The sequence below is a fragment of the Cavia porcellus genome, unplaced genomic scaffold, assembly GCF_034190915.1.
Source record: "Cavia porcellus strain 051 isolate PalLab524CR breed Dunkin Hartley unplaced genomic scaffold, mCavPor4.1 scaffold_8, whole genome shotgun sequence".
NCBI classification, from domain to species: domain Eukaryota; kingdom Metazoa; phylum Chordata; class Mammalia; order Rodentia; family Caviidae; genus Cavia; species Cavia porcellus.
In genome coordinates, this window is record NW_026947491.1 from 4,564,798 (window position 1) to 4,590,805 (window position 26,008).

The 26,008-nt window shown below is 37.7% G+C and overlaps 1 pseudogene; it reads left to right on the forward strand.

Annotated features, from left to right (window-relative positions):
• The first annotated feature begins 237 nt into the window (after positions 1–237).
• The window catches only part of LOC101787171 (NBAS subunit of NRZ tethering complex-like), a 129,833-nt pseudogene continuing 104,062 nt past the window's right edge, over positions 238–26,008 (forward strand).

Sequence of the window (26,008 nt, forward strand, 5' to 3'; positions counted from 1 at the left end):
GAGAGCGCGCACCTGCGCGTGGGCGACAGGGAAAAGGCGGAGGGGGGGCGAGCACGCCCCCGCCCCCGGCTGCGGTCGCCCAGCTTGTGGCGGTCTCTTTCCTCCGTCCGGGCGTGGACTGAAGAACGCCCTCTCTCTGGTCTCCTCCCGCTCACCCCCTCAGGAAGGAGGCGCCCCAGAGTCTCCACTTCAGCCCGAAGAACCCTGAGGGGCAGCGGAGCCTGCAGCAGGGGAGCGGCTGTGGAGCGCGAGCGTGGAGGCTAGCGTTTCCCGTGTCCGCCCCCGCCGCCGTCTTTCCCTGCCTCGCTGGGCGAAGCTGGCAGCGGAGCGGGGTCCCGTGGCCCTGAGCGCCTCTGGCTTCTGGCTGAGCTGCCCTTGCGGCTGCCGCTGCAAGTTGCCTCTCGGACACCCCGGCCGCTGAAGTCCGCAGGTGAGCGGGGGCGGCGGCTTGGGTTTTGTTTGGGATCCGGGAGGAAACGTTTGGGAACTTCACCTCGGCTCGCGGGGCTGGGGAGAAGGGGATCTCGCGTGAGGAGGGTGGACACGGAGTGGGGGAGGCACCGCGGAGCAGGGTCGGGGCGCTAGGGTCTCTCTCCCGGGTCATCCCACTTACGTGAGTGGGACATTCTTGTGCTCACACTAGCACTAGGAGAGGCCACTACACACCTCTTTAAATATTAAACAATCCTATGGCCAATTCATTTTAAGGAACGGGACTGGGAGGGAGCTGGAACTCCTCTTTGACTGGCCTGGGATTTCCCAGCTTCTGCAGCCCCAAGAAACCCCTGTAGGTCCCAGGAGACTGCACTGAGATCAGAACCACAGTCTGAGGTCTTCCCAGAGGGTACTGGGGACACACCTCTCCCCCTTAAGATCAGAGATGTTGACTTAACCTTGGGACGACCTGGAGAGTGGTTCCAAGTGATTGTGTCTTTCACTGTTTGTGTTATGAAATGCTTCTTCTCAGACTGTATTTATAGTCTATTAATCACTCCTAACCCAGGGAATTACCCAAGCCTTGGATGTTAGAGAGTTGTACATTGTTTTCTAGTGCCGATATATAAATCTGTTAAACCTTAAAAGTCCTTGTCAGTTTCTTGCATATCACGGATCACTGGAATCACTTGCATTCTTGATTCCAGAGGGCCAATTAACAAAAGCACCCCGTCTTCCAGTGTAGTTGATAAGCAGTAAATACCCCTCTGTTCAAGGACAGATTAACATATAGTCTGTTAAAAGTGTTTGATCAAGGTGGTATATCATAAAACTTCACAAAACTTTTAACTTACTTTGGTGAAATAAGAAATTTTTATGTTTGAAAGACATCTGATATGGTATGGTGGTTACTGTAATTATAGTTGTACAATTGTGGTTACTTGTAGTTGCTCAACCAGCACAGGTTTTATCCTGACTTATATGGAATATTTAAAAATCCTGTTGAAGTGTCACAGGGCTGATAAAGTTGATTTTCTTTGTGTGTATCATGACTTACTAATGTTTTTCAGTGTGTGTATCATGACTTACTAATGTTAAGGAATAGCTTGAAATCTAAAGTCCCAATGGGTATTCATTGGGTATTAATCTAAACAGGTACATAGAAAAGTATTAATGTCAAATTGGGATCACTGATTCATGATACTTATTTGCACATTTAGCCTGTACAAGATTTAGCACACACCTTTCAATCCTGAAATGTAGGTAACTGATCCAACTTCCTTTTCATAGGAGTGGGCAAGAAAAGTGTAACAATCTTAGGAAACAAGTTCCTCTTACTCTTTACAGTTTTTCATATAAATTTATATGTAGAACATATTTGTGTTTGTGGTAATAGGTGGAGTTTCTGCTTAAAGTTGTAACTTTGTAAGTGCTAGTAATTTTATTACTTAGGTTAAGTAACAGTAATGAGAGCAGTGTATTAGGAAGTGATCTTAACATGTTTCAGCGTTAATTTAATGAGTTTTTATTTTGCACTGCTGAGGCACAAGGTTTGTATGCTTTCTGCCTTGAGGGAGTTTGCAGTCCAGGATGTAGGTAGGAAAGATACCGATTCAGCTATTAAGTTTAACATTAAGTTATTGTGATAAGCAGTACAAAGGAGAATAGGTTTTGAGAAAGTCAGGGTGGCTCAGAAGAAGTGAGGTCTAAGGGATGATGTAGAGGTTGCCAGCTAATTAGTGTGCGTGGGTGTAGAACACAGTTCCTGTTGGTTCCCGGATCCAGAATGTGTTCTGTTAACCTTCTGTCTGATTACAAAAGTGAAAAGAGTAGGCAGGGCTTGCTCAGTTGGCTCATGCACTATGGAAGAGGTCCAGGGAATGGAAAAGTGAGGAAGGAACAGCTGGCAGAAGCTCTCAATAAATCAGATGGCATTTGTCAAATTTTATTTTTGTTAAATGATAGACTCAGAAATCTTTTTGTAGGAGTGGTAGGAAAGTGGAAATGTTCAGTAGTGAAAGGTAGAGAAAAACAAGTATGAGCACAGGATAAACAATTTTTGTATCTTAAGGTCAATGTATGGGACATATGGAAGAGGAGGAGGATGAAGAGGGAGTGGAAGGCTGATGATAGCATAGCAGATCGTCGGCATCAGGGAAGGGTTGGAAATGAGCAGGCACACAATCTGGTTTTAGGAAGAGAGGAAGGAGGAACAGATTAGTGAAGAGATTGTTGGGAGATGGCTTGCCAGAGTACCCTGTGCAGTCATTGCATGCCTTCTCAATTCAAAACCTTTTAGCTTCTGCCTGAGGCCATTTCCTTGATGACATGATTCCTTTCCTCACACAGTAGTCCATTCCTTCTTTGAAGACCTTCTAAAAGGTTTTGCTTTATGAAATACAATTCTTGAATATTTTTTTCTGTTCCTTTGCTCAGTGTCAACCTATGTGATTCATTGCTTACTTTAAGGGTTCATTTGTCTTTTCACCTTTTTCTCTCACCTACCCTTTGAGTTACCTATGTTTATCTCATTCTTTATATTCTCTCCTTGTCTTCATAGCTACCTGTAAGCTAATGAGTGTCCATTCTCTTCACATGCCAGTGGATCCCTTCACCAATAGGCTTTGGTCCTCCTGCCTGTAACTTCCCTCGCCTGTTTTCCCTAACAACAACCAATTCCCATGTGAGGGCTCTCACATTGTTGGGATGATCCTATGGATTTGTCTTGTGTCACTTGTCGTGTGGCCATCAGTGTTTATCTGCTTACCTAGTTGAGATCTAAAAGACCTCCCTCCTGTTTCTCTCATTTCCATGGTCAGTAGTTCTGTTTGGTCTTTATCTCCTCAGTATTTTGTGAATGTGTTTTTCCTCTTCATTCCCACCTGGACTAGCAGTAGTGTCTCTGTCAATCTCTTTGACTTCACTGTTACCCTCTAGAAGTCTGTCCTCTTGCTGGAATAAGCTTTTTGATGTATTTTCTTAAGCATGCCGCTAACCCCACCTAACATTTCTTGTTAGTGCTCCTCAGCTTGGGCATTAGAGTCTAACCCTCTTGGCATGAGACTGTGAGGCCCTTTGTGTTCTTTACCACCACCCCTCTAATCCCAATTTAAAGTCTCCTCTTTTGTCACCCCTAGTTTGCACCTCGTGTTCCACCAGGCTAATTAAGTTTGGCATCTCTATATCTTTGCATGTGCTGTCTTTCCTGTGAAATTCAGTTCCCATCACACCTCATCCACTTGTGAAACTCCTCATCCCACCAGTGACTTTTTCTCTACCAATCCTCTCTTCACTAAGAGTCTTCCTAGTCCTCGTTCTGTTTCTGTCCCTTTTGGGGTACTTTTTGTGCAACTTACTTTGTCTTCTTCGCCAGTCTTCACTTTGTGAAGATTGACACTGTCTTATTCATCTTTATATTTCTAGTGAAGCTGAACATCTGGCACAGGGGGATGACAGTGAACATCTGTTGATGGAATGTTGAGTTGCCTTCGTTTTTAACTCCCAAAACCATACTGCTCACATCTTGATGGCCCTTCATCTGTCTAATGGAATTTGTTTGTATGCAGGCAAGTGCGTGTGTGTGCGTGTGTGTGTGTCCCAGTTATCCTTAGTCCCTTTATTCACTTTTATAATGTTCTGATTTTTTGTGTGCTTGGCCATCCTCCTGGTTATGCTTCTATTTTAGTATTTGTTGGTTGTCATCTTTCGAAAGATTATTGATCTTGCTAAGTTGTCTATAAAAAAAAGATCCATGCCCTTACGTGCCTGTCAGAATGAGTTGCAAAAGAGATCATAGATTTCTGGCATGAATGCTCTAAGCAGGTAAGAAATGTGACTGCTCTTTGTAGTATGTTTGAACATGAATAACTGATATTAAATTCATTGTGATATGGGAGGATTTGTATATGGAGTCAGGATTGGGGATATGACTCTTGGTTCTACAGTTTCGTATATCTTTAGGTTGGAGGCTCTAGGCAAGAAAGAATAATTATTTAACGGGATTGTCAGAAGAATGAACTGACATAAATAACAAATTGTATTGTAGTAAAATGGCTTTAATGTTTGTGTACTTTTAAAAATACACTGTAATTCTGTTAAAATATAGGAAGTTTTTGTTGATCCTTGTTGGTTTCTGCCTCCTGAGTTTTCTGTACATCAAGATAAATATTGAAGTAACAGTAATCTTATTTTATGGCATTTCTATGTAGTAGTTATTTTATTTCATAAGAGATTTCAATGTGATTGGGAGGTGTTTACCATGTCAATGTGTTTTGGCTACTGAGTAGTGTATCCATATGTTTGCCAGGCAGGTACTCATGCTGCTGAGCTAAATCCCCAGCCCTTGTGCTTAAGTTTTTAAACAACTAACTTTGTTAGGCAACACAATCAAGTGAAAGATGATTTTAAAATATAGCCCAAATTTTGTATTCATTTACAATAAAAAGTATTTTTTTTAGTTCAAAACTTTTCGATATAAAATACCAAAGAGGGAATTCAGAACCATTGGTGTAATTTTGATCTCTTTCTAATCACTGTCTTAATCCTTTCTGCACACAACTTTTGATGGTTTTTCATAACATTATAACGTTTTGCTTTGTTGTCATATTTGAATCATTGAATTAAAAGATTTTAAAAATACAAGTTCATGTTTAAACACTGTTTATAACACATTTCATCACTTATACCAGAAAATTCATTTTTAACCCATGAAAAACCACTTATAATACTTTCCCCTGTTGCATTTGCATATGTGTACTTTTTTTTTAGCAAAATCTTGATTATACTATTGTTTTCAAACTCATTTTTTCACCTAACAGTGTTTTAGAGATCTTTGTAAAGCAGTACATACAGATTTTCCTATTGCTGTTTTTAAAATGTATATATCGTATTCTAGGGAATGAAGGTAATATTAACAGTGGCCAAGAATTCCTTCTGTAGAACACTCAGAGTTCCAGGCAACACACTATTCCTAGCAAGAGAGCCCCCCCCCATTCTTTAGATGGGAAAACTGAACCTGAAATGTGAAGTGCCTTCCCAGAGTCTCATTATTGTCGTGTGGAAAATTGGGCATTTGAATACAGGTGTTTCCAACTCAAGTCTGTGTGGTTTTTTGTTGTTGTTGGTGGTGGTGCTGGGGATAGAACTCATGAGCTCCGACTTGTCAGGCAGATACTTGTGCCGCTGCGCTATATCCGTAAGGCCCAAGCCTGTGTTCTTGGCCGATGTGGTGGCACGTGTGTAATCCCAGCTCTTGAAGCAGGAAAATCATAAGTTTGAGCCAAACTTGAATATTTTAAGGACTTAGTGAGGGCTTGTCGAAAAGTTGAAAAAGGACTGGGGATATATATATCTCAATACAAAAGCTGTGGGGTGAGATCTAGTGTAAGGGCAAAAAGGCTACTAGCTATGTGTTTTGTTACTGAAATACTGATCTTGAATGTATTAAGAATAACAGGTATGATTGGAAAAATCTTACATTGTTTATAAATTAATATATATGATTTTCTTTTATATGTGTAAGATCAAAATATAAGTTCCATGTTAAGTAATTATGAGTTATTTTAATGTACAGTATTATCACAAATATTAGATGCTTACTCTTAGGCTGGAAGGGGGGGTAATGTAAATTGACCTGGTTATAAAATTGGCTGAAATGAGCAATTTTTGTTTTCCTTTTTGACTTTATATGAAGAAAGGGCTGAGAGAGTTGGTAGCTTTGTATGTTATATTTTACTGAAATCAGGATTTGAGTTCTTAATAAGGAGTTAACAGTAGGGTAATCTGAAAATCAGATAGTAGGTTTTTGCTTTTTTTCTTTAAAAAATTACCATTAGAAATAACTTCTTTAAAATGACTTTATAGCAAGAATTTTTCAGCTGAATTGCCAGTCAGACTGAGCTAAAGTTTTGGCTGTGGAACAGTCTGACTGAAAAATTAAAGATACCTCAGAATAAGGACCTTTGAGACTGAGAATCACACATTGCTTGAAGCATAGCTTGCAAATTACTTCTGTTTCCCTTGTCTTGAGTTATATTCTGGGGGCAACCAGGTCAATTTCCATGCCTAAGAATAAGCATCTAATATTCATGATGAAAGAACTGTTTGGGAATGCCTAAAACAAGCATAAGAACAGAGAGATCTTCCCATAAACAGAAATAATTGTCCCAGCCAGGATGAGAAAAATTTCCTTTCTTCTCCATTGCTGATGGACATGGCCTGCCTCTGCTCTGTCCTTTTACCTGCCTGTGCATTTGCTGGCTGGGAGATAACATCTTGTCTCAGAAATTTCTGGAGTCTTATCTTACTTGAAATTAGTTTGGATCCCGTTTGTTGTCTGAAATGGAAAGAGAGGGAGAGTGAATAGGATAGGAGGAAGAGAGGGGTGGGCTTTCTTTCTCTTTGTTCCCAACTCTGAACAGCGTGCCCCATAGCATTTCACTACCAGCATTGGATTGATAAGCAGAGGCACTAAAGTACATATGTGGGTTTTTAATGTTTGGATAAAGTTAATTGTTTCATTTGCTTCTTAAAACATTAAAAATTATAAAATTTTAAATGGTCTGTAAAATAAAATGTGAAACCATATGCTCCAGGGCCAGGGATATAGCTCAGTGGCACAGCACCAGACTGGCAGGAGCCAGATTGTGAGTTCAGTTCCAGTACTAAAAGAAAGGAAAGGAAAAAAGAAAACAAAAATCTTATGCTCCAATTCTGTTCAGAGAATTTTATTCACTTTTAATAGTTATGGACTTTATATTTTATAAATACAGTTAAATATTTAAATGACAGTGCATGTATAACAAAAATAAGTATATTGTGCATGCTGGTTTTTTTAAATTTTTATTTTAAAGAGAATAAATAAAGAACAAAACAAAGCAGATCAGAAAAAAACAATGCAAGCAACACAGGATTTGAATACAACAGGAAATCAACAATGGCTACCATATCTCTTTGTTTTCTTGAAAATAGTTGTCCATATCTTCACACACAATGAATTTAAAAAAACAAAATACTATAAAACCGATCAAAATAAAAGAATGAAAGCATTACAGGCCTTCAAAACCAGACAGTAGGAGAATCAACAATGGCTACCATAATGTCTCTTGTTCTCTTCAAAATAACTGTCCGTACCTTCACATATATTGGAATTAAATAATATAAAACAGACTAAAACCAATCAAAATAAGTAATAAAAACATTCCTAGACTTTACAGCAAGATGATAGGAAATCAGCAATGGCTACCATTATGTCTCGGTTTCTTCAGAGTAGCTGTTCATACCCTCACATGTAATAAAATCAATTCTCATAAACTCTTCAGAAGTTCTAGGTTTGTATAAGCATATACATGTACATTTATTTCTGCATTAGAGTGAAAGCAAAACAAAACAAAACGTATTAGGGGAAAAACAAGAAACAAAAGAGACAAAAAAAATAACAATAATGGAGCCCAAAACAGTAATAATATAGACTTTCAAAACAAGGTGGTAGGGACATAATAACTAAGATTGTTATTTTGCAGTTATCTTTAAAAGAGTTATTCAGATTACCAGTTATAAACCTGTGCATGCTGTTTTATAAGCTTGTTTTAGGACCTCTTTCTATCTGCATATATGTAAAATTTATCAGAGTTGTTTTGCTCTCCCTATGATATTTTGTTTTATAGATGTATCATAATCTCTGTAACTAGGGGTGTGTGTTTGTGTGTGTGTGTGTGTGTGTGTGTGTGTGTGTTTGATCACAAATTTTCAAATGTAAACTAATCATAATCACTTTCCCACTACTAGGACAAAATTCTTAACATCCTAATTTAAAGGAGGGGAATTTATTCTGGCTTATGGTTTCTGAAGGTTCTGTCCAGGCGTACTTGGCTGACTCCAAGGCAGAAGTGCATGGTGGTGTGGAGGAGGAAGGCTGTTCATCTTCTTGCAACCAGAGAACAGAGAAAGAAGGGAGGAACCAGGGTTAAGAATACACCCTCTTTCTGTGTCACACCCCCAAGTGACTTTACTTTTCTAACCCAGCCCTCACTTCCTGACACATTCAGCACTGAACCCACTGATGAGTTATGTCTCAGTCATCTTCCAAAACTTCCACCTCTGAACATGTCAGACTTCGGGTGGGGGGATGTTTGAGGTCTAAACCAGTAACACAAACAAATGGTGCAGTGAGCCTATTTTTTATAAATACCTTGTGTTGGTGTGCAGGCATTTCATGTAATGACTCTGTAGAGGCAGAATTGTAAAGTAGGAGTACTCACATATTACATACTGGGGGTTATTTCCAAGTTGTTTCCCCAAAAAGCTCTCTTGCCACATACAAGTTGTGTTCAGACATCATAGACTTTGCCAATTTGAGGCCTTTTTGGCCATCTTGAACCTAAGATGCTGGCAGAACATTTCTGTAAATGGTTTATAGAATGCGAGCTCTGATAAGTATAGGCTAGACATGTCTGTTCTGGAATTAGCTAATGGAAGTGATCACAGTTCAAGTCAAATAGAGCTTACTACCTAGGAAGAAAAAATATTTAGGGACAAACATTTAGGCATACATCCTTAATGGAGATTCCTAAGGAATGAAATAACCTCTATTTCTGGAGATACTGCAACAAATCTTAGAGTAAGAACTATATAAAATACTAAGCTTAGTGAGAAGCATGTATAGAAACAAATGGGATAGTTGTCAAGTATGTGATGCTGGTTCTCTGTCATGGTGTGACACTGAGTTAGATTGGTGGAGAGAATGATAGATGTGTAGTTCTGGTTTTTGGCTAGGAGATAAAGTGGCGTGAGGCAGAGTAAAGGCAAAGCAAATGGAACTGTACTTGGTCAGTAAGCGTTTCATGAAAGTTTCATTTGCATTCTCAAGTTTACCATTTGTTGTGTAATGGAGAAGTGGTTATTAGGTGATGAATCAGAACCATATAATCTTTAAATATGATCCCAATGCTAATAAAGAAGTCAGAGGAAGTATATTTGCTTCTTGTCCCTGTTTTCCATGATTTTACTTGCCTTTTTTGTCATTCCATGCTGCTTATACTTTGAGACTATAATTCTAGTTGTATAAAAATTCTGAATTATCTTTCTAGTGAGTGGGTTCTTATTGTTATTTTTAGGAATTCTATTCATCTAAAAGCTGAGCAGTCTTACTCTAATATAGCTGTATCAGCTATGTTTTGATTTGTGTATAAATGTTTCCATTTATAATTTTTTAAGCCTTTTAGTAGTCTTCTAGAACACATATGTGGAGCATGTAGTTAGTGTTTTTTGTTGTATTTGTCTGACAAATTTTGTATTTTTAATGGGACATGTCTCTTTAATGTAATAGCTGATAACTTTGATTTTACAGCTTCTAATTCATTATTCTTTGCCCTGCCTATTCTATGCTGCCTTGTCTCACTTTTCTTCTTTTATTTTTTCTCTCTTTTAGCTTGACAGTGTAATTTCTTTTATTGTTCATTTAGTGGTTTCCTAAATGTGTCTTTGACTAGACTTGTATCATTTCTTAGACAGTATAAGGTCTTTATAACCATTTGCCTTTCCCTTCTGATTTTTATATTGTTGTTGTATATTTTAGTTGGTTTTATATTTAAGATCCACAAGACATTGTTGGTTTCTTTTCTAAGTCATTATTTATTTAGATCTGCCCAAATGTTTACTTTCTCAGTTACTCTTCATTTATTTCTGTGTCTCTGAATTTCCATGTGGGACGCTTTCTTCTGCCTGGAGAAGTAGTCTTTAGTTGTTTAGTTAAGTCTGCAGAAATTAATTTTCTCAGCTTTTGACTGTCTCAAAACATTTCTATTTTGTCTTCAGTAGGGTACTGAGTGTGTAGTTGTATGATGATAGTTTTCTTTCTGTCCTTTAAATAGTATGCCATTTCACTGTTTGCTGAACTTGATCTCCTTTTGGTGAGTAGTCAAGTGTAAATCTTTTCTTCTTTTGGTTAATCTCGCCACCTCCCACTCCCAACCTTGGGCCACTTTTAAGAGTTTCCCTTTAGATATGCTTCTCAGAAATTTGATTATGTTATGCCTCCTTGTGTTTTTTCATTGCATTGAACTGTGTTTTGGGTTTCTGGTATTTGGGATGATCACTTTCATCAGCTTTAGAAGGTATTTGGCCATTCCTTTCAAATCTTTCTTTAGTCCCATTGGAATTTAGTTCACTTAGCTTTCTTTGCATACATCTCTTTCTGATAGGTTCAGAAAAACTATGCTTTTCAGATTCTGTGTCCTGCTTTGGTTGTTTAGGACAACAGCAACAGTTTTTTTTAGATTTCATACACTGTCCAGGGGCAGCATTCCATTTATTGAGTTCTTACTTTCACCCGTTGAATTTTTCTGTTCTGGAATTCCATTTTGTTTTTTCTGTAGTTTTCGGGATTTTGCTGAGCTTTCCAGCTTGCCTTTCTGTTTCTTTTTTTAATCCTCTCATAATATGTATTCCTGGAATGGGGGTTGCTTTTGTATCTTTTGGGTCTTCTGAATTCTGGTGCTACTTGTCTTTTCATATGTTTGTTTGTGTTTGAGTCCTTGGTATTAAATATGAAGGGATGATCTGCATGGTACTGTCTTCTCTTAGAAAGAATTTACATATGCTTCTGGTAGGTGATTATGTTAGAGACACTAATAATCTCAGGGCATGTTAATCCATTCAGGGATTGAGATGATTTAAAACTAAACTTTCAACCCTGTGAGCTAAAGTTTGTTGTTTGTTTCTTGGATATAGTCCTTTTGGGTCCTACTCTACATTCTAAGGGGTTTACCTGCCTTTTGGACAAGTCCTAATCCCAGTTTATTTTCTGGCAGATCCTGGATCTGTAAAAGCTGTGATCATTTCAGCCTCTTAAGCGTAGCTTTTATTTTTTTTAAATTTTATTTTTTTGTGTTTTTGAAATGAGGTCTCTCTATGCAGTACAGCAGGCTGGCCTTGAGCTCACTTTGTAGCCCAGGCTGGTTTTGAACTCGATCCTCCTGCCTCAGCCTCCTGAGTGTTGGGATTACAGGCGTGATTCACCATGCCCGGCTAAGTGTTGCCTTTAGAATCCAATACTTGTGAGCAAAAAGGAGTTCCAAACACCAGGCAGCCTCTGGGTTTTCTTGCTGTGAGTCTTCATCTCTCAATTCTTTATTGTTTTGATTGCCCTCACACATATATTTTGTATTTTATCTAGTTTCTTCAGTTATTCTCAGTGGAAGAGTTGATCTGAACAATGCCTCTTTCTTTTGTCCTTTCTCTGATTTATGTTTTTGAGACATTTTCAAACACATCTTTGTTTTTTGGTGTCATGTACAATCTACTTCTTACTGCCCCTACTGAATTTCTGTGAAAAGTTACTCAGTTTTGTGGCCAAAAGCATTGTTTCCTGATTTCAGATTGTTCTCTTTTCATATACAAATTTCTTTAGGATTTCTAAATTTTATAATTTTAATGACATTCTAAAAATCTCTTTTCTGTAAATTTTTCAGTGGTTCTTTGCTCCAGTTGATGCAGATCACTTTTGCCATCCTGAATTGTGTTTTCACTTCCTCAATTGGTTTAAAGTTTGGTGTTTGATCCAGTAAGAAAAAGGATCTTTTAAATAAATAGGATCTTTTAAATAAAATAATTAGGATCTTTTAAATAAAATAATTTTAAATAAAATAAATAGGATCTTTTAAATAAAATAATTATGAATTTGCTGAAGTACTACTAGGTTAATTAAATCCTGCCTGATAGGAAACTTTTGACAGAATAGAGAGTTTTATACTCACCAGACCGTGTGTGGGAGTGGTGACTGTTCAGGGCTCTGTAAGCTTCTGGTGTTGCAGACATGAACAGATCTCTTAAGCTTAGATACCTATTGTTGATGTGGGGATACTTTTCTCTGAAGCCAAGAGTCTTTGGGAGAACCAGAACAACAATGTGCGTTTAAGTTTTTTGGGTTTTGCCCAGTAGTTAGATTATAAAATGTACTTTTACTGGTTGTAAGTAAGATGTATGTGATTCTTCTTAGTAGTTCAAGAACTATTTCATGAACATTTGTTGTATATCATAAAAGAAGGTAATTTTATGGTGTTAAGTGAATCGTGGAAAAGCTAAAACAGAAATTTTTTTATATTAAAATCTTCCACAAACACATCAGTAGTAGTATATAATGCCATATTAAGATTAGATCTTAAATAGGAGCAGGTTACTTTAGCCAGTATCAGCATGGCTAAGTGATTATTTGTGTAGTCACCACTTTCTGGGCATTATGATACATTTATTGAGAATGAGGGATTTGGAACCCTGGGGATCTTTATTGTGGAAATCATCCTCAGGAATTCTTATTCAGTAGTTTGAGAAACATTTTCTGAGTATGCCTGAAAGAACAGAAGAGATACCTCTATTTGTGGTGCAATGCAAATATTCTGAATTTACTTCCTTGTGAATTTAAAACAAATAGTGTTTTAGAATGAGTTCCCTCTCTCAGAGAACTTAACTGTGTTCCTCTCAGGGAACTACTTGTGTTACTAGTCTTCTGTGTGTATTTGTGTTGCTATTCTTTATTCATGTGTGTTTAAGAAATGTCTCTCTATAGCTGTGGACATTAGGAATATTGAAAAGAACTGTTGTCAGTTATTTTCCATGGAAATGATCATGTGTTGACTTTTTTATTTAAAAAGGAAAAAAAGCAGTAAAAGGGTACAAGTAATACAGAATTTCAAGAAAAAAATATACAGTAAGAAATCACTAGTTAATAGATTGCATATTGTCATCTTAGAAACAGTTGTTCAAATTACAAAATTAAAGCATACAAAGTGGACATTCATACAGTGAGATTGCAGACAGTTCTGTTCAATGATCCAACAAAAAACTCAGTAATATGTTTTTATATCCTACACACTTAAATATACATGCAGTTATATCGTTTAGGCCACTTTCTTTTCCTCTCTTTTTTACAATAACTATACTTTTTGGGTTTTATTACTCCCATAGTTCTTATTACTTTTTTTTAAAGAGAATAAAACCAAATGTGACAAAACAAAACAGAGTCAGTTAGAACAGAAGGATGGACATAGTATATGATGCAAAAATAGAATACCAGGTGATCAAAAATGATTACCATTATGCCTCTTGCTTTTTTGAAAAGAGTTGCCCATATCATCAGTATAATAGAATTAAACAAAACAGTACAGAACAAGGCCAATAAAACCTACACTGGAGACCCTACAAGACTTCAAAAGAAGATAATAGTGAAACCATAATGGGCATCAGAGTAAATCTTATTGCCTTCAAAGTGGTTGCCTATACCCTCAAACTTCATACTATCCCAACAAAACAGAATATGGTAAAATCAGACAGAACAAGATGGGGAGAGCAATACTGGGGTTTAAATCAGGTTAATAGGAAAACAAAAATGTTACTATAATATATCCTGCTATTTTTTAATTTAGTTTTCCCTTAATTAAAAAATAAGAAAATAAATTAATTTTAAAAAGTGGGAGATTGAGATAAAAGAGGACACAGTAACAGACCAACACAGGTCAGATCTGAACAATTTAAGCATCACTGTGTTTCACCACCAGATAACCTGATATAATAGTAGTCACCAGTGTCTCTTTCCTTGAATTATTTGAGTATAACTTCGTATACTATAGCATCAAACATATTAAGACAGTGTGAAGCCATTCAAGAGAACGTAAGAATTACGGGGTATTTAGAACCAGCTAACAGAAAACGAACAACAGTTTCTGTATTATCTCTTTGCCTATAAAAGATTTTGTTTATACTATCACATATAGTAAGATATAATAAGATACAACATGTTAAAACCTATGGAAACCGACGAACAACAGCTTGATGAGACTTCAACACAAGATGATATTAAATCAGAACTAGCTATTATGATGTCTTGTTTTCTTCAAAATTGCTATTCGTACTATCACAGACAATAAAATCAAACAACCCAGATTAAAACCATTCCAATTAATGAGTGAAAACATTATATGGCTTCAAACCAATATGATTGGGAATCATGATTACCACTTTTATGTATTCTTATCATTTCTTACACTAGGGAAACTATTTGGTATTTATACATGTGAGTTTGATTTATCTCACGAGTATGGTCTCAAGCTGCGTCCATTTATTTATAAATATCTTAATGTGATAATTCTTTGTAGCTGAGTAGTACTCCATTGTATAAAAATACCACAACTTGGGGCTAGGGATTTAGCTCAGCGGCATAAGTGCCTGCCTTGCAAGCAGGCAGTCGTGAGTTTGATCCCCGGTACCAATAAAAAGGAAAAAGACAAAAAAAAAAAAAATAAATAAAAAACCACAACTTTTTTATCCGTTCCTCAGTTGATGGACACTTAGGTTGTTTCCAAGATGTGGCTATTACAAATTGTGCTGCTATAAACATGGGTGCACATATATCACTGTGGTATGATGCTTTCAATTCTTCTGGGAATATGCCTAGGAGTGGAATAGCTGGGTCAAATGGGGCTTACAGTCCCACTTTCTGAGAAATCTCCAGACCGACCTCCACAATGGTTGCACCAGTCTACACTCCCACCAGCAGTGCAGGAGAGTTCCTTTTCCCCCACAGCCTCTCTAACATTTGTTGTTGTTGGTTTTCTTGAACTTGGCCATTCTTTCAGGAGTGAGATGATATCTCAGTGTGGTTTTAATTTGGATTTCTCTAATGACTAATGATGATGAACATTTTTTCATGTATTTATTTGCCATTTGTGCTTCTTCACTGAGAATTGTGTATTCATCTCAGATGCCTATTTTTGGATTGGGTCTTTGAATTTTGGGGGTCTGATTTTTTTTTTTTTTAATTCATTATATGTTTCAGACAGAAGTCCTTTGTCTGAGGGCCAGTTCACTAAGATTTTTTTCCCAGTTTGTGGGTTTTCTTTTCACTATGTTGGAGATTTCTTTTGATGTGCAGAAACTTTTTAATAAGAGGCGATCCCAATTATTGACTGTGAGAAGTATTTCCCATGCAATTTGAGTCCTGTTCATGAATTCTCTATCTACTCCTATGTATTCAAGGTTTTTACCCAATTTGTCTTCCAATAGATTTAGTGTTTCTGTTTTAATATTTAGGTCTTTGATCCATTTAGATTTTATTTTAGTACATGGTGATAGGCATGGGTCTAGTTTTAGTTTATGACATATGGTGAGCCATTTATTAAAGAGACTGTAGTTCTTCCAGTGAACATGTTTGGCCCCTTTATCAAAGATAAGGTGGTCGAGTGTGTTTGTAGTTGTGGTTGTATCTTCTAATCTATTCCACTGATCTTCGGCTTTGTTTTTATTCCAGTACCATGTTTATTTTACTACAGTTGCTTTGTAGTAAAAATTCAAGTCAGGGATTGTGATGCCTCCTGCCTTGCCTTTGCTGCTCAGATCTGTCCTTGCTATTCTAGGTCTCTTCTCGCTCCAGATGAATTTTAGGAGTGATTTCTTGAGATCTATGAGGTATGTTGATGGTGTTTTTATCGGAATTGCATTGAATCTGTATAACAGTTTTGGACAATGGCCATTTTCACAATGTTTATTCTTCCTACCCATGAGCAAGGGATGTCTTTCCATTTTCTGAGATCATCTTCAATTTCATTTTTCAGTGTATTATAATTTTCCCTGTATAGGTCTTTCACTTCTTTTGTGAGAGTAATTCCTAAATATTTCATTTTTTTGGTAGCTAATGTGAAGGGTATGGCTTCTCTTCTTTCTATCTCTTTGATTTTGTTGTTAGTATATAGGAATGCTATTGATTTTTGAGTAATGATTTTGTATACAGCCACAGTGCTGAATTTATTTATTATATCTAGGAGTCTGTCAATGGAATTTTGGGGGTCTTCTATGTAGAGTATCAGGTCATCTGCAAATAATGATAATTTAACTTTTTCTTTTCCTATCTTTACGCCTTTTATTTCTTCTCTTGTCTAATTGCTCTGGCTAGTGTTTCCAGTACTATATTAAATAGGAGTGGTGATAAGGGACATCCTTGTCTTGTGCCTGATTTTAAAGTAAAGGCCCTCAATTTTTGGCCATTTAGTATGATACTGGCAGTTAGTTTGTCATAGACGGCCTTTCTTATATTGAGGTAAAGACCATCTATTCCAATTTTTTGCAAGGTTCTTATCATAAATAAATGTTGGACCTTATCAGAAGCTTTTTCTGCATCTATAGAAATGATCATGTGATTCTTACCTCTGGGTCTATTGATATGGTTGATTTACATTTATTAATTTACATATGTTGAACCATCCCTGCATGCCTGGGATGAATCCCACTTGGTCATGTGTATGATCTTCTTGATGATTTGCTGCATCCTATTTGCCAATTCTTTATTGAGGATTTTTGCATCTATGTTCCTTAGGGAGATTGGTCTGTAGTTCTTTTTTTCAGTTGAGTCCTCAGGCTTTGGTACTAGAGTAATATTTGCTTCTAGGAATGATTTAGGAAGGATTGCTTCCCTTTCAGTTTCATTGAAGAGTTTGAGGAATGTTGGCATTGTCTTCTTTGTATTTCTTGTAGAACTCTGCAGTGAATCCGTCTGGGCGTGGGCTTTTCTTTGTAGGTAAGGACTTAATTACATTTCAATTTCATTAATAAAAATTGGGTTATTCAGCAGTTTTACATCTTCATGAACTAGCTTTGGTACTTCATATGCTTTTAGAAATCTGTCTATTTCTTCTGTGCTATCAAACCTTTGAGAGTAGAGGTTTTCGAAATAGGTCTTGATGATCTTCTGTATTTCTATAGGGTCTGTAGTGATTTTGCCTCTTTCATTCTTTATCGCATGAATTTGAGCTTTTTGTTCTCTTTTTAAAATAAGGTTGCCTAGGGACTTATCGATTTTATTTATTCTTTCAAAGAACCAACTCTTTGATTTTTTTTTGGATTGTTTTTTTAGTCTCTATTGCATTGATTTCTGCTCTGATTTTTATAATTTCCTCTCCTCTTTTGGCTTTGGGCTTGACTTGCTCTTCTTTTTCTAGATGTTTGAGGTATAGCAACAGGTTGTTTATTTGTATTTGTTCTGTTTTCCTCATGTGGGAACTCAGTACAATAAATTTTCCTGTGAGGACAGCTTTCATTGCATCCCACAGATTCCAGTAAGTTGTATTTGTGTTTTCATTTGTTTGTAGGTATTGTTTAATTTCTTCTTTAATTTCCTCTGTAACCCACTGATTACTCAAGAGTGCGTTACTCAGTTTCCATGTGTTTGTGTTTGAGAGAGAGGGAGAGAGAGAGAGAGGTCCGCCCCTGAGGCTAGGCCCACCTCACTGTTCCTGGCTGGAAGCTGTGGCACATTCCCCAAGCGAGAGAAAGCCCTGCCAGGCTGGAAATGGAGTCCTGCGGTCAGCATTTGTTTATTTTTTTTTATTTTTTAATTTTTTTTGTATTTTTGTATTTTTACTGGTATCAGGGATCAAACTCATGACTGCCTGCTTGCAAGGCAGGCACTTATGCTGCTGAGCTAAGTCCCCAGCCCCGCGTTTGTTTATTTTTTGAGACAGGGTCTTGCTATATTGGTCAGGCTGACCTTGAGCTACCTATGGAGTCCAGACTGAGCTTGAAATTATGATCCTGTTGCCTCAGCCTCCCAAGTAGTGGGATTACAGGCATGTGCCACCATGCCAGACCATCTGATGGTTTCAGCTGTGAAATGTCATTAGAATTAGATTCTATTTCATTAACTTAATATATGGAAGATTCAGAATTACATATTTTAAAATAGGTTATTAACTGCTTCAACTTTTGAAAGCAAGAACATAAACACAAAGTTAGATCTGAGATTTGTAAGTTATTTTGTGTTTGCCAAATAAAATGAATTTCAGACTAAATAGTTCAGTAAACCTTTTTACAGAGTATATGCTACATGCTGGTCACTGTGTTGGGGCAATGAAGGTAAACAAAGCTTGTATTGTGGCTTGGTAAAGTTGACACTCTAGTGAGAATGAGATAGGGAAGGAATACATGTAATTAAGTTATTTATGTGTTGTTTAATTTAAAAAATTTTAAATTCTAGTAGCGGTAAGGTATTAGCTGGTATGGTGGTGTATGCCTGTAATCCAAACACTGTGGGAGGCTTAGGGCAGGAGGATTACTAGTTGGAGCACAGTCTAGGCAACTGAACGACCTAGTGAGACTCTGTTTCAGGATTTAAAACATTCAAAAGGGGTCCAGGTGTAGCTCAGAGTGAAGGCTGTGGGTTTCACTTTCAGGATTGGGATAAAGATAAGGAACTTGTGCATTGTAATACACACAAGGAAAAACATTTGTGTGTGCCCGTGTGGAGGTGAGGTGATGGTGATGGCTTCTAAGTGGGCTGTTGTAACTATCTGCAGTGATCACTTGGAGTGGGATTATGGAGGTGAAAAAAAGTTCATGGAGTGGAAAGATTTAGTTGACAAAATAGAATTTGTTAATGGACTGCCTGTGGTGGTGAGGGAAAGGAACATGTCAAAGATGATTCTAAAGATTCCTTAGGATTTTGGTAGCAAGATGGTTGGTAGTATCTTTTACTTGGAAAGAAGTAAGTTTTAATGGGCAAAAAGAGCATGAGTTTAATTTTAGATATAATGAATGTGATGTGCCTTTGAGTTTTCCAAGAGGCAGGTGTTTATACTACCAGTGTGGCAGTTTTTCTCAGATGTGGGTAAAAGAGTTTTGCCCTAGAGTAAGTTACAGCATTGGCAGTGGGGGGTGGGGAGGCGGAATCAGGTTTACCTGTTTACCTGGAGGTCACTTCCTCCTTCCCCTATTACAACTTCCTTTTTTATTTGCCAGTGCACGCAGAAAAAAGTTCCAATCAGCTCCTCACCTGTCATCAATGCCCACCCTAAGCACCACCCCCAGACAGAGGTTATATATATATATATCCCATTCCGAGGAACCCAGACTGCCTATGGTCACGTTCTATTCTCTCACATGCCTATTCTCCACGTCCTTGGACTTTTATACTTTGCTCTTTCATTGCGCCAAAAACACTAACATCATGGTGCCATGACTCAGATGGCAGAGTGCGTTAGCTCCTGAGAGCCCCTCCCAGGACAAGCTACCCTGCCTGTGAACTACCTATTTTTTCCTCTGGAACTGTTTACTTGCCACCACTAATTTGCATGCCACAAGGACCTTCCTCGCTCATCACAGGTGTCTTTTTATCCAGTCTGTTCATACTGAACACATTGTTTGTCCATTTGCCTGCTCTGTAAACAACTGTTCCTTTTTATTTGAGCTCAACGATCTTTTTCCCTTCTCTTTTACATTTTCAGATCATTTAATCAAGGTTTATTTGGGTTATAGATTTTTAAAAAAACATGCTTTCACCTAGGTTGCCAGCTGATCAAAATGATGCTAGAATTGGTTACACAAAATCCCTTGGGCTGAGGCGACATTGGACAGAACTTCAGTTGACAAAAAAGTGGCCACCTGGTAACTTTAACCAGCTCTTGTTCATTAATCAGAGGCCCCAGTAATCTCCATAACCTTATGGGAGACATCCCAACTGAAGTTTTTATGACTATTCATTGTTGCTGATCTGATGGTATATTCATGCTTTCATATATAAAATTGGGATTGTTTATGATGATAAATGTTTTCTTTCAGATCCAGACATATGCCTTTTTCTTGTGCTTCAGCCAAGAGATTCAAATCAAGTCAATATGAGGTCATCAAATGATAATTTTTAAACAAAAATTTATGTAATATCCATCCACAAAGGACCTAAGAACCAATGAGTTCCAATTGCTATAACCTAAAAGCAGCTTCTAAACTTAACCATCAGCCCTACTGCTCATGCTTTGATTATATGTTTTATACTTTGAGTGTGCATGCTTTGATTAAAGTTTATTCTTGACAAAAAGGTGCCAAACCCCAAAGCATCATAACACATATACTAAATTCTTTTTAGATTCCTTTTACTGGGATCCATGAGACCTTTTCCAGAAAAATGTTCTATGATGCATATTGGGGCCATAATTAACTATACTCAACTGGCCTTAACTGACACCACAGCTGATCTCTCCCCTAAATAAAAAGGTAAAATTAATAAAACAGGCCATTCTCCAAAAATCAGATGGCATTAGACATTATAACAGCACAGGAGGTACTTATAAAATTGTGAAATCTAAATACGTGTATGACAAATGAATGACCTTATTAAGGTATCCTTCTTAGAGCCCCAAGTCCCTCTGGAGGTCTTAGGTAAGACATTCTCTGTACTTGTGCACACAGAGGCCATGTATAGTGTTCTTCCTGAGTTTTCAGGCCATTATATTAAGCTCAGTCTCTATAGTGGGTGTTGATGGCCAACCTATGCAGCCTTTGCAGACAGGGCCTATCCATGCAGGTTGCAGACTCTCTTCTTTACCCATAACTTCCTAGCAATTCCAACATGTCCCACACCCCTTTTAGATAGGGGTCTTCTTCAAAAGCTTAAATTCTCCTTTACTTTCTCCCTCTCTACAGCTCTTGTCCTCCAGCCACCCTCATAGTGTACCACAAAGCCATCCCCTCCCCTACCTTCTTCGCTGGTCGATCCCATAGTTTGGGATACCTCCAATCCCACCCGCACTACCCATGCCATGCCTATTTTAATTTGTTTTAAGGACCGTTCAATTTTTCCTTGCGTTCCCCAATATCCCATAGCTCCCAAATATTTACAGGGACTTAAACCTATGATCAAGCACCTTTTAGACAATGGTTTTCTTGAACCTACCCATTTACCCTGTAATACTGCATTCTTCTGCTATTCAAACCTGTGACTCTTAACGTCTAGTGAAGGATTTTAGGGTAATCAATAACACTGTTACCCCAATCCACCCAGTGGTGCCAAACCCTTACGTCATGCTCTCTCATATCCATTCCTCCACCACTCACTCTACAGTCATAGATCTCAAAAATGCCTTTTTAAAAATTCCTTTGTGTTTATGTAGACTGACTGAGACACTCTTGAGGTCTCAACAACTTACATATGTCATCTCTATATAGTATGTGTCAGGGACACATACCACCTGCTTCCTTTCCTATTCATCAATTTCGCAGATACATCTCTGGCCAGGACTGGCAAGTAGATATTTTACACATATGCCCTGCCACAAAACTCTCAAATATCTTCTCACCTTTGTTTGTACTTTTCAGGATGGATAGAAACCTTTCCCACAATCAGGGAGACTGCTGATATAGTTACTAAAGTCCTGTCACGGGAAATCATCCCAAGGATTACAACCATGGTGGAGCGACCGCTGCCTGTCTTCTTGACAACCCCAGCAGCGGTCAAAGTTACTGGACTGCCATCCTGGTTCCACATCACTCAAGCTAAGCAGTACCCTCCCAACCCTGAATCTAACCATCCTGAGTGATCATCTCATCTGCTATCTCTCACCCATCTCCATCTCACCAGGGCCTCACAGCCACAACTCTCGGGCTAATTCATGTTTTGTTATCCAATTTGGTTCCTAATCCCTTAAATTCTATTAAGTATTTTTTTACAGCAGGAATCTTGACAGTCTTTCCTAAAGACTCCCAGATCATGCATAAAATCATCTTCATGTTCTCTCTACCTTCAGCTGTTTAGTTAAACGTGAGATCCCTGTATATCTATGTGCTTATGTTCCTTATATAGTGACACAGCCATAGCCCTCCCCACCCCTGGGCCGTAATTTCCTGAATATGATTCAATCATCAGGCCTTATATTTCTCATGCTTCTTATTCTTTTCAGCTCAACTCCTAGACCAAAGACAAGCCCAACCTACCTACACTTTTAACTTTTACCCTTTCAGATGGGTAACTTCACTCCTCTTAACCCCATACTTATTTTTCAGATTCTGCCTCACCGTGCGCTGATGGAATAGCATATTTAAATCAAAGACACCTTTCCTTCTACCTCTCTTGGGTCCTTAAATCTGATAGTGCCTGCCTCCTCATAGCACCTTGTCTCTTTGTTTTTCTAATCTAGGATGCAGACATTACCAATGATAAAGTTGTCCTGGCTAAAACATCTGGTACCAGCTTCCACATGGTCATCAACGATATCCCATCAACCTTTCTAAATCAAAAGATGGTGCCCCCTTTCAGCACTCTTCAGAGTGAAAGACTTCACCCTGTTCCTAACAATAAAAAGACAGGAATGAAGTTTTGCCTAGAATAAGTTACAGGATTGGCAGTGGGAGACGGAATCTGAGGATGTTTACCTTAAGGTCACTTCCTCCTTCCCCTATTACAACTTCCTTCTTCCTTTTCCAGGGCATGTGAAAAAAAGTTCCAATCAACTCCTAACGCATCATCAATGCCCTCCCTAAGCACCACCCCCAGACAGAGGTTATATATATATATATATATCCCATACCCAAGGTTCCAGTCTGCCTATAGTTATGGACTCCTGTCCACGTCCTTGGAATAAAGGTTATTTTTTACTGTTATACTTTGATCTTTTACTGCGCCAGAAACACCAACAGTGGGCAGATGTGGACTATAGACTTGGAAGTCATTTATTTAGATAATGGTTGAACTGAGAATGGTAGACTACTACAAGACAGAAGCATGTGGAGAAGTAATGGGAAGATTGGGAGAAGGGTACTCATAGGAGCAAGAAGGGAGCCTTAGATTGTGTTGGTGGTGATGAAAGGTGAATATCCTTTGTGTTTCAGTACTCTCAGTCACCAGTGACCTTATTGACAGCCTTAGGTAAAATTTAGAAACAGGTTGAAAGTTTAGTGGGAAGGGAAGAAATAAAGGCTTAAAAGTTGTACAAATTTAGCTGTGAATGAGAATGAATGCACTGGTTGGGAATGTGTTTAATGGGCAACAGGTTTGAACATACTTAAAAATTAAAAACTATTTGACATAGTTTGATTCTATAAGAAAATGAGATAGTGTCCAATTTTTGAAAAGGAGAACATGGAGTTCTGAGTGCTAACTGAAATCTTCACATTTGGAGGAGCAATAATGCTAGCCTTCAGCCAGAGGAAAGGAATATTAAGACAGATAAAAATTTTAACAAAGCTGTGAGATCTCTTGCTGTGTACAAGCAGGAAATTTTCTGGAGAGTTGGAGAGTTAGTTGACCAGACAAATAGGATTACTAGTACTGTAGCAGTGCTAATATGGCTATACTGTAGGAGGAGATAACATAACATTGTAAGTTCTATGGGGATAGCAGTGTGTGTGTGTGTGTGTGTGCATGCACGCTTTTCTCCCCAGAATAGGAATAATGGTGTGAATAAGAAATCCAAGAATACTTTCACTGAGTACATACATTGGAGATTGGGGATTCCAAGTCAGTAAGGACATTGAAGAATGTAGGTTCCAAGTATATGTCTACCTACTGTGCAATCTTAAGTGAAAATTTAAAAACTCATGATACGGAAGCTATTTCGAAGCTAACAAGATATATTATGGTAGCCATTTCTGATCTCCTTTATCTTGTTTTGAAGACTAATATCACTTTCATTTTAAGCTTTGATTGGTTTTATTCTGTTCTGTTTTACTTGATTTTATCATGTCGTAAGGTGTGGACAGCTATTTTAGAGATAATGAGGAATTTTGGTAGCCATTGTTGATTTTTCTGTTACCTTGTTTTAGAGTCCTGTACTGATCTAATTGTTTTGCTTTAATTTGTTTTACTATTTCATTTTGTTCTGTTTTGTTCTCTTTAAAATAAAATTTGAAATGTCTAATCTCTTTTAAAAAATGGTTATGTATAAGCAGTGGTTAATATTGATTGATTTGAATTTTTTAGACTAGTGAAGGCTTTTCCTGTAACAGTATTTAATTCACCATTTCAGCAAATCATTCCCTGTGGCCTACTGTTTCTTTAACAGTACCTCATCCATGCAGCAGATTTTACTCATTTCAGGACTAATCCTTGTCTAAACAGATAATGGTAACATGTTAAATACATGGTAAATGAAATAGATTTTTACCTCAGGGTAATTTATAGACATCCTTCTCTAAAATCCTGTTGTCTAAGAACATAAACTTTTACAACCAATTCTTAGCTTTGTAGAGGCTAATTATCTATTTTACTTATATCAAGGTAACAAAGTACCCTTGTTTCTCACCCCTAAGCTACCTCTCTGTTTGTCTATTTTGTTATTGTAAACTCATGAGTAAGATGAGAAGTAGAAAATGCAGATAAATTAATGACTAAAGTGATTTTTTGCATATTTCTTTTTTCTTTTACTTTGATACTTATTTCTTTGGCTTATTGAGTTGTCAGAAGTGACTGTCATCTAATATTCAATGTGATAAACTGGCTGCTTTGTGGCAGTAGTACAGGCCTGGCAAGTGCAAGGTCCTGAGTTGGTTTCCTAATACACACACACACACACACACACACACACACACACACACACACACACAATGAGAAAAACTGGATTCTTGATATGTGAGGATACCTCCACTTTATTTTGCTCATGAAAACAATTAATAGTTCCAGATAATAGTTAGAAATCTATGGTATTCTCAAGTGAAAAGTAGTTCATGGCACTTTATGGGCAGGAGCAACCTGTCTCTCCTGTCCATCTTTAGCATTTCTTTTTCTGACAGTCTTGTCCACAGTCCCAGGCATCCCCTGCTTCCTTTCCTTTCTTATCACTTCACATACTGCAAGCACATGAAATACTGGCACCTAGTAACCAAGGTAGATAGACTACAGTGAACATCTGGCTGGGTACAGAAGCATGGTAGACAAATTCAAATTATTATCACTGGACTCCGTTAACTCTAGGTAATGACCATGACTTTTAGTTCAGTACCATCAAGGCCTAACTCAGTTCTTGACATGTCTCCAGAAGTATTTTAATTTTGAATGAAAGACTTTCAAAATTATGTTTTTGCTTCTATAGGTTGAGAAGATGAGGCTTAGATTTAGTTGCATCAAGATTTATGTTCCTGTGACTTGACTAGTTATGCTTTAGTTTCAACTGTTCAAGGAGATAAGTGAATATAGTATACAATCCCAGCTGCCTAGGAATCACAAGTTGAAAAGTGAGGCAAGCAGCCATTTGTCTAGCAGGGAATTGGGGGGGGGGAATGGTAGTAGTAGTGTATAATTTTATTTTGTTCTCGGTGACCATATGTGCTGAATACTGTGCTATAGGAGGTACAGTATGGAAGGCATGGCCTTTGCCCTTGAGGAACTTGTGTAATGTGCTGTAACGTAAGACACCATGTAAGAATGAATATGTATCAAAAGCAGTATGTAGTAAATTATATATATACACCTTTGTATTTGCCAGTTCCGTAAAATGAAAAAAATTTTCATGGTCTAGCATGAAGAAACCATGCATTTTCAGTTGATCTTCCAAAAGTAGGGACACAGAGCAGTTGGGGGAACTCTGTCTAGAATTTTATATTGGTGGCTTCTGCCCATGTGGTATAAGAGTAGAAAGGGTTTCTCTGTGACAGCCGTGTGGAGATTGAGCCTTTTGATGGTTTCTGTTGTATCGTGGGATGCCATGTTACAGCTAAGGAATTCTCCCCATCAGTGATGTTGAATAGTGCTCGGCATATTGTAGAGTTACTAATGTGTATGTTTGCATGTGCTGAAATTCAAGTCCTAATTGGTTTTTTTCAATTTTTG